Here is an 18,007-nt window from a genome sequence, read left to right on the forward strand (position 1 = left end):
CCAGCCCCTGGCAACCACCATTCTACCTTCTGTCTCTATGAATTTGTCTACTCTAAGTACCTCTTATGAGTGGAATCATACAGTATTTCTCCTTTTGTGACTAGCTTATTTCAGTTAGCATGATGTCCTCAAGGTCCGTCCATGTTGTAGCATATGTCAGAATTTGCTTCCTTTTTTAAGGCCAAATAATATTCCACTGTATGCATACAGCATTTGACAATTAAGTTTGCGAACATGTTGCAATGATGTTGCTACTCTTTTTTGATATCAGAGAGATTATTACTTATGAATTTTTACCAACTGGACAAACAGTTAACCAAGGTTACTATTTGGAAGTGCTGAAAAGGCTGCGTGAAAAATTTAGATGACCTGAACTTTTCACCAACAATTCATGGCTTTTGCATCTTGACAATGCACCAGATCACATGGCACTGTCTGCGAGGGAGTTTATAGCCAGTAAACAAATAACTGTATTGGAACACCCTCCCTACTCACCTGATCTGGCCCCCAATGACTTCTTTATTTACCTGAAGATAAAGGAAATATTCAAAGGAAGACATTTTGATAACATTCAGGACATCGAGAGTAATACGACGAGAGCACTGATGGCCATTCCAGAAAAAGAGTTCCAAAATTGCTTTGAAGGGTGAACTAGGCACTGGCATCAGTGCATAGCTTCCCAAGGGGAGTACTTCGAGGGTGACCATTGTGATATTCAGCAATAAGGTACGTAGCACTTTTTCTAGGATGAGTTCGTGAACTTAATTGTCATACCTCATATATTTGTATATCCATTTATCTGTTGATGACCCCCTGGGTTATTTCTACCTTTTGGTTATTGTAAATAATGCTGCTATGAACATGGGTGTACAAATATCTGTTTGAGTCTCTGCTTTCATTTCTTTTGGGTATACACCCAGAAGTAGAATTGCTGAATCGTATGATAATTCTATGTTTAACTTTTTGAGGAATCGGAATCTCCATACAGTTTCCACATCTTACATTTCCACCAGCTGTGAACAATGGTTCCAAAGGGTTTTAGTTTTTATCTCCTTTTGTGTTCCTTGGTCAACAGGCTAACAACTAATGAATACTTTGATATTATGGTATTTAAGAGGCTTTGTATAAGATCATTGTCACTCTGTACTCTCCATCTGCTGACAGCACCATTGTGTGAATCCATAATTAGGCCTCATGAGCTAAAGAGCTCATCCCACAACATCTGCTTCCTAGGATTTGAAATCATAAAGTGTGAGATTTGGAAGGAAACCCAGTATAAGTTGATAGGCAAATAGGCCTCTTCAAACCTGTTCTGGTCATGTCATGCAGACCTGTTTCTAAATGATTTGCAGTGTATGTGAAGGGATATAAAAATGTTGCAAAGCACATTTAAAGAATATTTTTAAATATTCCAAAGCAATAATATATGGGCTCCTTAAAGGTATCCACATGTCTCAGACAAACAGGAAAGGTAAGGAAATGTATTCAAGAAATCTACACCTTGTTTATAAAACAAAAATTGCCAGATTTTTAGTACTCTGACTATTAGGATTAGCATTTTCTGAGTATAAATGATAGACAAGCCTTACCATAAACCCAGCATTTAGAGTAGTTCAAAAAGTAATATGAATCTCCTCTTATCAACTTCAGGAAGGTTAGGCAGCTGGCAAACCCTCCAAAGACCAGATCTATGGTTCTTGGATGCCTAGGTGTTGGAAACAGCGATTTAGAACACATAGTGTTTGCTTCTGTTTCTACATGTTTTACCTGCGTAGTCTGTCTCCCAAGCCTCCACTGCCTCCTGGGGGATTACGGGAATGGACGCCAGGCTGAGATGGGTGGCAGCCTACATGCTAATTCTTTAAATTGCCTGCTCCACCCTTGAGCCTACATATCAACATTGTAGAAAGCAATCAAGTCACCACTGGTTTGTTATTTTGAGGAGTTCTTTACATTGTGGGATGTGCAAATGGAGACTGAGGGATGGAGTAAAGTGGAGGTAGGGTTTTTAGGGCTGGATGGAGCAACAACAGGGCTTGAAAGAAGACTGTGCTTTGGTTAGCTTTTTATAACACAGGAAAGCTAGTGTAGGTCCAGAAATGGCAGCCTGTACCCTGCAAAAGAGGCCATTAACAGGAAGACCCAGGAGCAGGTTTTCAACCTGGGTTGCACAATGTAATTATCTGGGGAGTTATAAAATATCCATGTTTCCAGGCCACACCAAAAATCAATTTTTTTTTTGAAGGATCTCTGGGAAGAGACCCCAGGCATTTATATTTTTAAAAATTCCCTTGGTGAGTACGATGCACATTGAAGTTTGAGAACCATTGTTCTAAGACCATAGTCATGAATTGCATTTGTGATATTTTCCAAAAAAAGTATAATGTTTTTCAGGAAATTATTAAAGAAAAGTAGTACATGACTTTGTTTAAACACACATCTTTGTAAAGAACAAAACTGGATGAATAGAGACAGAGTGTTAGCAATAGTTATCTTTGCAAACCCAGTGTGGGACTAGGATTGATTTTGTTTGTTTGTTTGTTTTGCTTCTTCATATTTTCAAAAATTTCTTAGCAGTAAACCCCTGATCATCTGTAATGAAAATAACACAATTTTCAAAAAAGGAATAACTTGTAAATAACTTCAGATTTGCTCATAAAGAGAGAGACAATGTTATTTAAAGATGGGGGTGTTGTCTTGGGATGTGAAGAGGCTTGATGTGCACCCTGGAAGAGCATGCAGAACTGATGTGGGACCTCTGCAGCTCAGGGGGCATGGTCAACAAATTGACCCCTTCTAATGATTCTGTGTGGATGCATCTCTGTCACTACCAATGCAAAAGTTGGGCTCAGCTCCAGGCTGCGTTCACTACCTCCCACACACCAGGTGAGGACACCCAGTGCCATGGAGCCTTCTGCTTCCTGATTTGGCAGAAGTTTCCAGGTGACTCGAGTGAGGTCACTAGCTCAAAGCTTCATTGCCAACCCCTCCTCTGGAATGTACTTGTTGTGATGACATTCAAAATAGTGTTTGTGAAGGGTCTGGTTTCTCCCTAGCAGAAAACCCTCTGTTCGAAGTGTAGGGTATCAAGATTTGAAGACACTTCAGATGTGGAGCCATGCAGTAAGTCTGGTGAGATGTTAGAGATTTGTGTCATAAAGTTCCAGGATGCTCTGACACTTTACCATTGAATTTAAAGGCTGTTGTGTGATTTTGGATATACTACTCCTTGCTGATCTTCTCCAGCTGACAGGATATAGAACTCCTCTTTTTACGTCTTTTCATAGAACTGCCCACCTTCCTGTGTTGAATAAGAAGCAGCCTCTTTGTGTTCATTAAATACCACAATATACCTTTAGACTTTTCTTTTTATGGTGGCAAATACAATGGCAGGTTTCCAAGGGCAGAGAGGAAAGGTAGGGGCTGGAGACTTTAAACTGACTTTTTTGAGTCATCTTAAATGTAAGGTTGGAATAGAGACAAGTTGTTTCCCTTCAGCACATTTCAAGCCATAGTTTATTATGTCCAGGGCTGATCATTCAGGCTTGCTTGTCTTCCCCACCCCTACACCAAGCACTGACAGCATCCCACAGTCACATGAGGTCTATTCTCAGAAGTGCCTCTTCCCCGTTAGGCCCCAAGCCTCAGGTTATGGTACAGGCTGCAGCCTCTAGGCTCATTGCCCAGTGAGAAGAGGAAGCAAAAGCAGCCTTCTTCATATTCCCTCCTAAAGACTCACTTCTTTCCTGATCTCATCCTTCACTTTACTTTTATTGCTTTGCCAATTTCCATCGTTGGCATCTGGAATAAAGGATGGAAAGAAAGAGGCAGGGAGGAGGAAAAGAAGAGGCGTCTGCCATCGCATACTTCAAAGGAGTCACTAATGAGTCTTCCTATTGTCTAAATTCCTTGTCTATAGCTGGGTTTTGCAATCTATACACCTAGGGAGATCACAAAAAAACCGAAATGAACCTTTCACAACAGGACAGCGCAGTGTCACTCCCCCCACCCACCGCCAGTGGAATCAAAGGGGTGATTGTCAAAAGCAAATGAATTTGATTTGGAGGACTCACACAGCTATTGGAATAGGTTCATTGAAAGAGAAAACAATGTGCATAATTGGGGGAAGGCAAGAAGATGTGGAAATAGAGTTGTCAAAAGCCAAGTTAAAATTAAGTCCTATTAAGATAACTTCTTTTTTTAAATTTATTTTTTATTAGTTTCAGGTATAAAAAACAATGTAATAGTTAGACATTTAAACCCCTCATAACCCACCCCCCCAAGCTACTACCCCTCTGACATCTTGTATAGCTTTTACAATACCATCGACTATCTTCCTTACGTTGTACTCAACATCCTGTCACTATATATACCTATATATTTAGTTATAGTTGACATTCTGTATTATTCTACTTCAGCTTCAGGTGTATAGTGCATTAGTCAGGCATCTACACAGTCTATGACGTGATCCCCCTGATAACTCCAGTGTCCATCTGGCACCTTACATAATCTTTACAACATTATTGGTTATATTCCCCATACTGTATTAACTACCAATTTGTATTTCTTAATACCTTCACCTTTATCACCCTGCCCCCAACCCCATTCCCTTCTATCATCCTGATATATATCTAGTACCTATCTGGCACCATACCTAGTTTTTACAACATTATTGATTATATTCCTTATGCTATACCCTACATCTCCATGACTAGCTACTGTGTAACAACAAATTTGTACTTCTCAATCCTTTCCCATTTCACCCATCCTTAATCCCTCTCCTATCTTCAAGAAGTCCCTCTAAGAGTCCTTGTAATACTGGTTTTGTGGTGAAGAACTCCTTCAGCTTTTTCTTGTCTGGGAAGATCCTTATCTGTTTTTCAATTCCAAATGACAGACTTGTTGGGTAGAGAAATCTTGGTTGTATGTTGTTGCTTTTCATCACTTGGAATATTGCCTGCCACTCCCTTCTTGCCTGCAAAGCTTCTGTTGAGAAACCAGCTGCCAGTCTTATGGGGGCTCCCTTATAGGTAACCAACTGCTTTTCTCTTGCTGCTTTTAAGATTCTCTCTTTGTCTTTAACCTTTGGCATTTTAATTATGATGTGTCTTGGTGTTGACCTCTTTGGGTTTATCTTGTTTGGGACTCTGCACTTCCCGGGCTTGTATGTCTATTTCCTTCACCAGGTTAGGGAAGTTTTATGTCATTATTTCTTCAAACAGGTTTTCAATTCCTTGCTCTCTCTCTTCTCCTTCTGGTACCCCTATAATGTGAATGTTTGTATGCTTGATATTATCCCAGATGCCCCTTAAACTCTCCTCAATTTTTTGGATTCTTTCTTTTTGCTGTTCTGGTTCTTATCTTCTGGGTTGCTGGTTGGATCCTCTGCTTCATCTAATCTACTGTTGATTCCCTGTAATACCTTCTTCATTTGAGTTATGGTATTCTTTATTTCTGACTGGTTCTTTTTCATGGTTTCCATCTTCATTTTTATGCTTCCTCTCTCTCTGTTGAAGTTATCCCTGAGATCATTGAGCATTCTTATAACCAGTGTTTGGAACTCTGCATCTGAGAGATTGCTTATCTCCATTTTGCTTCATTTTTTTTTTTCTGGAGCTTTGTTCTGTTTTTATTTGGGACATATTTCTTTGTCTCCCCATTTTGCTCCCTCCCTGTATTTGTTTCTATGTATTAGGTAGGGCTGCTATGTCTTCCTGTCTTAGTAGAGTGGCCTTATGTAGTAGGTGTGCTGTGGGGTTCAGTGGTGCAGTCTTTCTGATCACCCGAGCCATGTGCTCCAGGTGTGTCCCTTGGTGTGTTGTGTGCCCTCATCTTGTAGTTGAGCCTTGCTTGATAATTGCACATCATTATGAAGGACTGACCCTTGGGCTCACTGGTTGTGAGGATTGGCCTTAACTACAGTGTTGTCGTGCAGGGGCTGAACCTACAGAGCAGGGTCTGCCTCAGCAGGACTCTGGTGCCTGCCCAATCTGCCCTTTGGGTGTGTTGTACTTGGAGGCAGCTACATGATGCTCCAGCTAGTTTTGAAGCTGGCCACTTGGGGTGCCAATCCCAGGACCACCTTGGAGGGGATCAGCTGAACTTTGCAGGAAAAGTTCAGCTCTAATCTATGCCCCACCCGGGGCCACCCAGTAGGAGATTGAACAAAATCCACAGATGGATGCCACCTGTGCTGTGCTTGGAAGCACCTTGAGAGGCCAAGCCATGAACCAAGGCCGGCTGCCACTAGTGCTAGCTTAGGTCTGCTTACCCAGAGATACAGGACATGTTCAAGCCAGATGCTGCTTGTCTAGGTCTACAAACCTTTGAGAGACCCTAGGAAAGTCTGCAGCTTGAGCCAAAGGAGGTGGTCTACACAAAAAAAGACACTGGAAGCAGCCTGGATGTGCCTGAAATTTGGGAGGGGCCAGGTCCCAAATTGCCAGGGAGTGGCGAATGAAGGATGGAGACTTAGATATGGTGGCTGCCTGTGTCTGCAAGTGGGGAAGGGGGAGGGCTCAACAAAGAAACAATGTTTTCCACCAGTTCCCCCATCCAGGAGAAAGCCACCTCTCCAGCCCCCATCCCAAGCCAGACAACTCAGTTTCTCCCCTTCCCCATCCCCATGTGTCCCTGTTGCCTTTCAAGCTGCTGCCCCAGCACTGGAGTTCAGAGAGAGTGATTCAGTTGGTGGGTAAATCCATGCACAGTCCCTTTATGAGGAGCACCTGTGAATGCAGCTGTACTCAGTCTCACTAAGTCACAATCTCCGCTGATTGTCACAACCAAAAATATAGGGACTTCTCTCCCTGGCACTGGAAACCTAGGCTGGGGTTGAGCTGGGATCTCTCACTCCTCTACGGGATGGGGTGGGACTCCCACAGCCAAAATATCCCTCCTGATCTCTAATGGTCACATGAGGGTGTGGACCAGCCCACTCCCGTCTCTGACCTTCCCACCAGTCTGGAGGTGGTTTCTTCTGCACATCTTTAGTTGAAAGGCTTCAGTTCAGCTGGATTTTAAGTGATTCTTAATAATGGTTGTTTTGTAGAATAGTTGTAATTTTGATGTGAGAGAAGGTAAACACAGTGTTTACCTACTGTGCCATCTTGGTTGTCCATCAAAGATAACTTCTTGATCTGCTTATCTTTACTGCCAGATATCCTTACACAGTGGTGAAACAAAGGTGAATAATATGAATTCCCTTTCCATATTTATTCCCTATTCCTTTCCCTATCCTGTAGGCCAGTGGTTGTCAACTGGTGGGGACAATCTTGGGATAAACATTTGGCAAGGTCTGGAAACATTTTTGATTTTCACAACTGGAAGGAAGTGTTGCTGCATCTAGTGGGTAGAGGCCAAGGTACTGCTAACTATCCTGCAATGCACAGGGAAGCCCCGTACAACAAAGAATTATTTGGCTCAAAATGTCAAAAGTGCCAAAGTTGAAAATACCTTAAATACACATTTATTCTTGGCATGAATGGAATCAAAAGAGCAATATTTAGGCCCCTTGATGTGGCTTCTGAAAAGTTTTTTGTTGTTGTTGTACCTGTGAATTTCACCCTCACATTCATTACCACTATATTCTACCCAGATGTCAGACTGAGGGAGTCTGCCTCAGGGTCTTCCAGAAACTTAGAAATATCTCACAAGTCTCACACACAGCCTTTTTTTTTTTTTTTAACAGATCTATACATCCTCTGTTATTATTCTTCCTTTATTATCTTCATGATCTGTTTTTCTCTTCCATCTTATATTATTTTCCCCTCTATAAATTCTATTATATATTTTCACATCTTTCTTCTGTTCCTTATGATCAGAAGTCAAATCCAAACTCACAATAAAATGTTCCAGGTTCCTAAACTAGGATTGAGGGAAATAATCTGACCAGAGTAGGGAATTTAAGAATCATGCCTAAAATTATGTATCACATGACCACAGACTTTTGTGGATGTTGGCTGTAATAGAAGACATTTGTCTTTTCTGGTTGCTGCTGTTAAATCAGTAATCAAATCACTTTGCATATAAGACTACCACAGACAGAGGGATGTTTTGCAACAATTAAAACTTGACTCCTTGAGAGGGAAGGCAGAGTGGATGAGAGATTTCTCTCAGGATCACGCATCTTCAGATAGTTGTGAATAACTATTTAATGTTGTGACAAAAACATAAAGCATTAAATACTAAAAAAAGCATCATAATAATTTGTGTGAAGTTGGAGGATTCCTCACCTTATTAATGCTGTCAATACAATCATCATAAAGGACTCATTTAAAGGTTGTAGTGTTCAAGCCAGCAACAGTTTCCAAAAGGATGTACATTGAGGTCCTAGCCCAAGGCTGACCATTTGAAGAGATTTATATAGTTGGAAAAGGTTTAAGACATATATGTGCAAAGGCTTATGTTTGTACATCAGCGACTATATTCAGATGCAAAATAATACATCAATAAGAAAATGCTCTGAAACTGAACCCAACATCCTGTATATGGAGAATGTCTGAGTCCTTCTTCTTCTTCTTCTTCTTTTTTTTTAAATTAAAGTTGATTGGGGTGGCAATTGTTGGTAAAGTCACATAGGTTTCAGGTGTACAATTCTGTAATACATCATCTATATATCACATAGTGTGTTCACCACCCAGAGTTACTTCTCGTTCCATCACCATATATTTGATCCCTTTTACCCTCATCTACCACCCACTCCCCCCTTACCCTCTGGTAACCACTATTGTCTGTGTCTATGAGTTTTTGTTTCTTCATTTGTTTGTCTTGTTCCTTTGTTGTTTTCAGTTTTATATACCACATATCAGTGATATCATATGGTTCTCAACTTTTTCTGTCTGACTTATTTTGCTTAGCATAATAATCTCAAGACCCATCCATGTTGCCACAAATGGTCCTATTTCATCTTTTCTTGTGGCAGAGTAGTATTCCATTATGCATATATGCCACATTTTCTTTATCTAATCATCTATCGAAGGACATTTTGGTTCTTTCTACATCTTAACCACTGTAAATTAAGTGGCAACGAACATCAGCATACATATATCTTTATAGATAAATGGATGGTCCAGGCACACTATCCTGTATTCTGAAAGCCATATTTTGTACTGTTGCTACATCATTGTTTTATGTTGTGGGAAAAATTAAGGCATCTATGGAATGGTGTTATTATGTGTGTGTAGAGGAAGAGAGTCACTATGTCCCAGCATGCATGCAAGATGCCATGATGCCATGCTGCACCCACACACTGTATGATTATGGTGGGGAGATGCTGGAAATGTGACAGAGATGCCCTTGGTGCGCAGAATGGTCCCTTTCCACATTTCTTTTGCTTGTATGTAATCCATGGAACACAGAGGGTTAATGATACGAGTATGTGCATGTGCGTGTCTGTGTCTACATCTGTGTGTATAGCTATGGCTGTGGCTCCGCCCATGGCTGTGGCTGTTGTGTGGCTGTGTCTAGGGAAGTTTGCAGACAGAGACCTAGATTAGGCTGATTTGTGGAGGACTAATACTTCCAGTATATCTTGGCTTTGAAAACATACCCAGAAAACCTGGCTTGAGATATAAAATGTCATTTCTTTTAATAAAATGTTAATTAGTTAACTATTAGATCTCTGTGTTCTACTAGTACTTACTATTGGCACATGTGCCTTTTCACAATCCACACACATTTATTGAGTTCTTACTATGTGTTGGTCACCCAGATAAGCACTGAATGGGTGAATGAAATAGATACTTTCCTCATAGATGAAGTAGTCATTTAGTTGTTCACTTTCTTTGTCTCATTTTTCTTTCAAAACACCCATGAAATTCCATCCTTGCTTATGGCAGAAGTCTAGGGAGCACAAACAGTAAAGATATTGCAAAAGAACACCATAAAAAAAAAAGCTTATGAGATGCTTATCACAGACTAAAAGTCTCTCAATTAAAAAATTAAAAAATCTATAAAGATACATTTCACAGAAAAGTGTAGAAGCATGAAGGAGAGCTTGAGCTTAAGCATAGCCGACCATTGGGAGTTCATACCCCTCTGGGCATGTCAGTGAAGCAGCAGGATGTGGGGCTGTGGACTCATTTGGGAATGCACTCATTCTCAAGGGAGACAGAGCTGGGCATTTTAGTTGTGTACCAGTAATCAAGCTCCCTCTTGGGAAAAGAGAAGTGGCTCTGAGTACACCCTCAGGTGGGCAGGCCACATAAGTCCACCCTCAGCCAACCCGTGAGGATTCATCTCTGAGCCTTGTGCAAAGAGGGCCTAAGACCATTGGTGAAGACACTGTCTTCAGGAAGGGATCATGGGATCCAGTGTTCATGACCAAGTGTGGTAGAGAGTGCATAGGTGTGGGAAGCACAGGGTGTCTTTGGCAAAAAAGGACCAAGTTGTACACAGGGTGCTTTTGCCTCATGAGGGCTGGTGGCTGTAGGCACAATGGAAGATGACATTGCTGGCTCATCCCTGAGAGCAGACCTTGGTAAAGCACCACCCTCAGGTGTTCTTGGGGAGAATTGTGTCTGCCCCTCACACCTGTCTTCATAATTTGTGTCAAATCCTCACCTCCAGTACCTCTAAGTATGACTATATTTGGAGATAGGGTCTTTACAAAGATAATTAAGACAAAATGAGGTCGCATGAGTGGGCCCTAATCCAACATGACTATCTCCTTGTAAGATGACATGGACATGCGCACACACATGGGATGACTCTGTGAGGACACAATGAGAAAACGGCCATTTACAAGCCAAGGTGTGAGGCCTCAGAAGAAACCAACACTGCCAAAATCTGAACTGTGAAAAAAATTAATTTCCATTATTTAGGCCACCCAGTCTGTGGTATTTTGTTATGGCAGCCCAAGAAAACTAATATATATCATGATAAGAAGGGAATAGGTGGAAGAGAGTTAGAGGAATCGTTATGAATATTCATGATGGAAGCCTCTGGACCTGCCAAAATAATGTGTATTTTCAAGACAGGCTGAAGGGCAAGCATAATGTAGGTGAAAATATGTGATGTTTCTCAGCACTAACAGGAGTCAACATTCACTTTTTTTCACAGTTTCTCAAGGTTTTAATTAAAGAAAGATATTGAAGTATGTTTTTCCAGAGTTTTGGAAAAAAAGACTAATCCTTGCACATTATTTCATAGCTGTCCTAAGTTCCTTTTGTGATCTAGCTCATGTAAAGGTTGACGAGCATGGAAAGCACACTAATAACAATAATGACACTATTATTAATGTATTGATGACTTATTTTGTAGCAAGCACAGCACAAGCAATTTTGCATGGATGATTTTTAATTTGAAAAAAAAAGACACCCATAAAATAGAAATTGGTATTGCTCAGTTTTAAAGGTGGAGAAATTGAGGTCCAGAGAGACCAATGTCATGTCCAAAGTCATATTGTGATAAGTGCCGCATTTATTAGCTTGGCCCAGGTGAGTCTGACTGCAAAGATCTGTTTTTCCTACTACAGTGCTTTCCAAATCACCAACTGTGTGTAGGAGGGAGCTGCTCCCACAGTGGTCATTGTGGTGCTTGCTACTTGGTGGTGTTTGTCAACAAGTTCGAGACCCCAGGTTGATAAAACTGGGGGACAGGAAGCTGAAGCAGGAAGCTGGAAAATTCCCATCAGACCTCAAAATGCACTTGGCAGAACAGAACAAAGAGGCTGACCAATGAAATGCACGAGTGTTTTGTTCTGGAGGTGCCAGTGACCATGGATGCACCTTTGTCCTCAGCAGCAGCCTCTCCTCCGACCCCTGGATCCATGGTCCCCATCAGCCTCAGCTGCCAAGACAACAGGAAACAGATAACAAGACATTTGTTCTTCACCCCAAGAGGTCACCTGTTATATCATTGGAGGGTCTTGAGGAAAGGCAATTAAAGCGTAAGCAACCCCCTGGAGTTGAACATCTGAGCTCAGAAGTCTCAGAGAACTAGTCTCTTTGAAAGTGAGGGAAGTTTACTTATTTTTGAAAGCTGGCTGAAGTCCAGAACATGAGGATGTTTTCTTTCTTTTGTGTGAGGCAAGCAAGCAAGCAAAGGGGAAAGCTGTGTTGTTTGGAAAAGGGAAGAAGGGGAGTTACTATTTTCAGTGCCTGACAGTAAACATAGACACGCAAAGGAGTCTGACCCTCCTTGGAAGCTGCTGATCAGAGGTCATACCAGAGACATGGCGAGTGGCTTAGGGTGGGCTTTGCCTGGGAAAGAGGTGCCAGAAGGAGAGCACACCGCTGCTTTCTTTGATTTTCTTCCCTGTGGAGATTGGGAAGGGTGGGGAGAAGGGCAAAGAAGCTGGGAGAAGGATAAGGATAAAACTTCTCTGTATGAAAAGAATAGTGTAATCAAGAAATGACCTGTGGTCAGTTTCATGGATGGGTATCTGTGTGCATGTGTGTGTGTTTAGCAATAGGAGTCAGAAATTAAAAATTGTTGCAGTGATTTGCTCATGAGAGCAACTATCAAATTTTTCGTAAAATGCCTAAAATTATTTATAAAAAAGCACAAAATCTGAAAAAAAAAAGGAATTTAAAAATGTTGGAAAGAAAGTTGAATGACTTGAGTGATGTCTAGAAGATGCTCACAACCCACCCAGAACTGTTCATGAGGCTTTACCTCTTTCGAGGATTTAGCATGATTCATCTTTGTAAGGGAGGTCTACATCAAACAGTATGTTTCCCACTGCATAACTGGAAAAACTGAAAAAGAGAACATGCTAGTAGTACTCTGTTTTCTAACTTATGTTCCTTTCATTCTTTCAACTCTGTGCAGATATCATTCTACCTTAGGTACAAGAAGGAATATTAGAAAATTATAAATATACTTTCAGTTCCATGAGGGTTTGCAACGTAGGAGAGAGGTGCAATGTGGACTATTAGGTGACACAGTCTGTAAAGTCTTGTGACAAAAATGGACTCCATTTTTGAATAATCAAAACTCAATATCTGTTTCATTTGTTCATTTTGTTCTTTTGATTCCACATATAAGTGAAATCATATGGTATTAGTCTTTGTGTCTGACTTACTTCATTTAGCATAATACTCTTTAGGTTCACCCAAAACAGAAAGAGACTCCTAGATACAGAGAACACACTAATGGTTGCCAGATGGGAGGGGGTTGAGGGTTGGATGGAAAAGGTGAAGGGATTAAGAAGTAAAAATTGGTAGTTACAAATTATCCAGGGATGAAAAGTACAGCATAGAGAATATAGTCAATCACAACGTAATAACTATGTCTGGTGTCAGATGGGTACTAGAATTATCGGGAGAGATCATTTGTAAGTTATATAAATGTCTAACCACTATGTTGTACACCTGAAACTAATATAATATTGAATGTCAACTGAAATTGAAAAATTAAAATTAAAAAATGTATCTATTAAACCTGGCATTCTACTGGTTACAAGCATATGATGAGAATACATAGTTGGAAAATGTTTCCCCAGTGAATCTCAAGAGAATCACTGAAAGAAAATGTAGAACTTGAGATAGATAGAAAGTTAGGAAGAGTTTGGCCAAGGGGGGAAAAGGAAAATGGAGCTCAAGATTCAGGTGGGGGAATCTGTATGGTACACGGAAGACTAATGTGGAGAATAGATCTGATGTTCACAAGATGTGTGACATAATTAATGAGGAGGGTGGGAAAGAAGTTCAGTGAATAATACACTGGATGAGCATCATAAAATTACTCAATAAATCCTAGTCTTCAATCATTTGGTCTCTATACTCAGGATTAATACAAAACATATTCCCAGAGTGCACAGGCTAGCTCCGGAGGAAAAGCCGAGGGTGTGTCTTTGAACACCTGCTTCCCCAGAAGCTCCTCCTGCTGGGTGCACCCTGTCTGCACTAAGATAGGCCACCCACCTGGCAATGATAGACTGCTGAGCCCTGCATATTGGGGTTTGGCAGAGAGTGATCGTGTGTCTCTGTGTCACCTAAGTTCTGTGAAGTGGCAATGCAGGGATGAGACTCCATGACAGCACCATGGCAATTTACCAGGAGGAAGAACAATAGACACCTTCTTTAATCTGGGAAAGTTACAATCTATTTCCCAGCCCAGATTAAGCCTGGAAACAGTGTGTCACTTGTTACTTTAGGTTGCTTTTGAGAAATTCAATCTTCTCAAATATTCTTTGCATATTTGTTTATCTGAAGACCCAAAAGATAGCTGAGTGCAACCTTTTTTCTAACTAATATAATTTATTTCCTCAGAACTTTAAGCAGAAAAACTTGGGAATTTTGGTTTCAAAAAATTGAAAATTATAATTTCTTTCAAAACAAATTAAAATTCATATAATTTCTAATGAGGAATATTTCACAACATGTTTGATGATAACTTTATACATACACATGCACACACACGAAGTTGGACAATTAAGTTCGTGAACTCATCCTAGAAAAAGTACTACATACCTCATTGCTGAATATCACTATGGTCACCTTCGAAGTACTCCCCTTGGGAAGCTATGCACTGATGCCAGTGCCTAAGTCCATCCTTCAAAGCAATTTTTGAACTCTTTTTCTGGAAAAAGCTTTTCCACAGCTGTCATTGTATTATCCTTGATGTCCTGAATGTCATCAAAATGTCTTCCTTTCTATATTTTCTTTATCTTCGGGTAAAGAAAGAAGTCGCTGGGGTCCAGGTCAGGTGAGTAGGGAGGGTGTTCCAATACAGTTATTTGTTCGCTGGCTAAAAACTCCCTCACAGACAGTGCCATGTGAGCTGGTGCATTGTTGTGATGCAAGAGCCATGAATTGTTGGCGAAAAATTCAGGTCACTTAAATTTTTCATGCAGCCTTTTCAGAACTTCCAAAGAGTAAACTTGGTTAACTGTTTGTCCAGTTGGTACAAAGACATAATGAATAACCCCTCTGATATCAAAATGGTTAGCAACATTGTTGCAACAAGTTCATGAACTTAATCATCAGACTATGTATATGTGTATATATATATATATATATATATATATATATATATATATATATATAAGTTTTTGGTCAAAATTTTCATGTAGAAACAGTTGTTAAAAACGTGGAACACATTTTTCATGAACACACACACACACACACACACACACACACACACAAAACTAAAATAGTTGTCAAGTTTCAGATTAATCCAAAGAATCTTGATTGGTCTACAAAGCACTTGATGTTGAGTATTGACAGTACTATCTATCCTATCTTAACTAGTGCTAAACACTTAATGGTCACTTATGAATAACATATTTTCATTCTTTCTTTTCCCCACTCATTCACAGTAAACTCTTTTAAAGAAATAATATCATGTTTATTGCAATTTGGCTATATGAAAGCTACTTTCACTCATTAACCTCATAAATCCCTCCAAATCTTGTGGGGTAGTAATCGCCCATTTCCCAAATTGGGAGACTCATTATTTCTACAGCAGAATGAGATCTGAGTTCCAAGGTGTAATGCCAAAAACACCCCTTTTCTTTTGCAGGACTAAAGACCCTCCTCATTCCTCAGTGCCCCTGGAGGCTGGGCTAGGGGCAAATTATCTACATGGGACAGGGTCTCAGAAGGTGGGCTGTCCAGAATCAGGAAGGGGACAGACATTGGTAAGCCCCATGCACAAAATCTGGGCTGGCTCTGTGTTACAGGAAGTGAAAAATGAACTCTGTCCTGATTTGTTCTCGTTATACTTGTAAGTCTACATGGGGGAATAACACATTCTTTGTTCTCTCTTGTGTCCATAAAGATATATGTGCTCTGATGTTCATTGCAGCTTTTTTATTTATGGTGGCCAAGACATGGAAACAATCAAAGTGTCCTTCGATAGATGATTGGATATGTGGTTTATATACACGATGGAATACTATTCTGCCATAAGAAAAGGTGAAATAGTGCCATTTGTGACAAAATGGATGGATCTTGAGATTATTATGCTAAGTGAAATAAGTCAGACAGAAAAAGTTGAGAACCATATGATTTCACTAATTTGTGGTATATAAAACTGAAAACAACAGAAGAACAAAACAAAGAAACAAAAACCTCATGGACACAGACAATAGTTTAGTGGTTATCAGAGGGTAAGGGGGGAGGGGAGTGGTAGATAAGGGTAAAAGGGATCAAATATATGATGAAAGGAGAACTGACTCTGGATGGTGAACACACAATGGGATATAAAGATGATGTACTACATAATTGTAAACCTTAAATCTATGTAACTTTACTAATAATTTTCACCCCAATAAACTTTAATTAATAAAAAGAAAAAAGAAATGGCATCAGTTTTGCCACTAAATAAAAAAGTATCTTAACTATTGAGCATTGTCCTGGAATTATTCAGAAGAAAATATACTATCTTCATTTTGGGATATATAAGCACATCTTTCAGTGCCCCTTAACCCCAACGAACCCATAAACATACCCAAAAGAGAGCCAGCTATAAATATATGCCAGGATCAGTGACCCTGAAGCCATTTTATGACAACATAAAAACTCTCTTACCCTTCATGTCATCTATTCCCTCCCTCACCACCCCTTGATCACCTTGACCATGCCCTGGTTGGAAACCTGGTAAACAAAGTAAGGAAATAGAGGAGAACCAAGCCCACCTTCCCCCACTCTCATGCCACCACTATAAGGCAGCCTCAGCTTACCCAGCTCGGGGCACAGACTGAAGATAGCATCAATGTAGCATCAAGTCTAGAGTTCTGTTTGTCATTTGGACTAGCACTATAATTGCCTAATTAAATTTGTTTTATATCTTTTAATATTGGTGGGATTTTTTTAGTACAAAACAGTGAGCAGAAAGTCATGGAGATGGCCTGATTTTTCATCCAGGAGCAGGGAAGGACTACCTTTAAATCTCATTGAGCAGGTTTAAATGGGTAGTAGAAGAACGATAATGAAAGTTGCTTTTGTGACTGCATTTCTAAGTCTGGCTTTTCAATGTACCAGTTACACAGTTACCAAAATGCTTCTCTGTATTTCAAGTTCACTTACAATCCTTTCACTAAATAAAATGGAACAGATTCAGAGTGAAAATCTGAAGCAGAAAAGGCCGATTTAGACTGTGTTGTTTGCAAAACAAATATCTCCTGGGAAGCAGGTCCATCTCTTTCTTCCTCAGTGGTCTTCCCAGCCCTCTCTTACTTGAGGCTTCTGGGTAATTCTGATGCCTTTCATTCCTCCTTGCCTATACAGGGGAGTATTTTGCCAGAGCTTTAACCATGACTTTTGCTTTGAATCCATGTTAAGGCCAACCCTCTGTTACCTTCAACTTGGACTGCTTTGCCTCCATGGGAGGTGGGAAGGAAAGCACAGGTTCTGCCATTCTGTATGTCAAAGGAGGTTGTTTATCCTGCTAGTAAAAGTCAATAGACAGCTGACTTCCTGTCAAGGACTGAATTCTGGGACAAGAAAGCCAAGCTGATGAAAGTGGAGTAGGCAATTTTTTCCGAAAAATATGCTAATAGTGCATTTGATAATTTATTTCCCCTGTAAACCCACTTACTGAGGAGGAAGTGTGGGTATTCAAAGGACTGCGAAGATTTAGGCTGCACTTCACCCATCATCCTGCTGTAAGAAATCTTTTGGTCTTACCAGTTTGGGGACCATACTGTGGAAATACACTGATTGCCCAGGACCCATGACTACACACATTAAGGAAATGTGCTGACTGAAGTTCCTCATCAAGGCAGGTCTGGGGTTTCTAATCAATTTTCTATAATGGGCCTTCACTATTATGACAAGATTTGTTCAGAGCAATAGGCTAACTCCATTTTTTCCTGACTCTCTGGGAGACCAGCCAACTCAAGCTTCCTTTCAATTATTAAGGCTTAAACTAAGTGCTTTATTATTATTTTTCAATTTATTGAAGTGAAAATGATTAGTAAAGTTACATAGGTTTCAAGTGCACATTTCTATAATACATTATGTACCACATCGTGTGTTCACCACCCAGAGTTAGTTCTCCTTCCATCACCATATATTTGATCCCCTTTACCCTCATCCACAATCCTCCTCGCCCCTTA

This window comes from Rhinolophus ferrumequinum, chromosome 9 (assembly GCF_004115265.2).
Source record: "Rhinolophus ferrumequinum isolate MPI-CBG mRhiFer1 chromosome 9, mRhiFer1_v1.p, whole genome shotgun sequence".
Lineage (NCBI taxonomy): Eukaryota > Metazoa > Chordata > Mammalia > Chiroptera > Rhinolophidae > Rhinolophus > Rhinolophus ferrumequinum.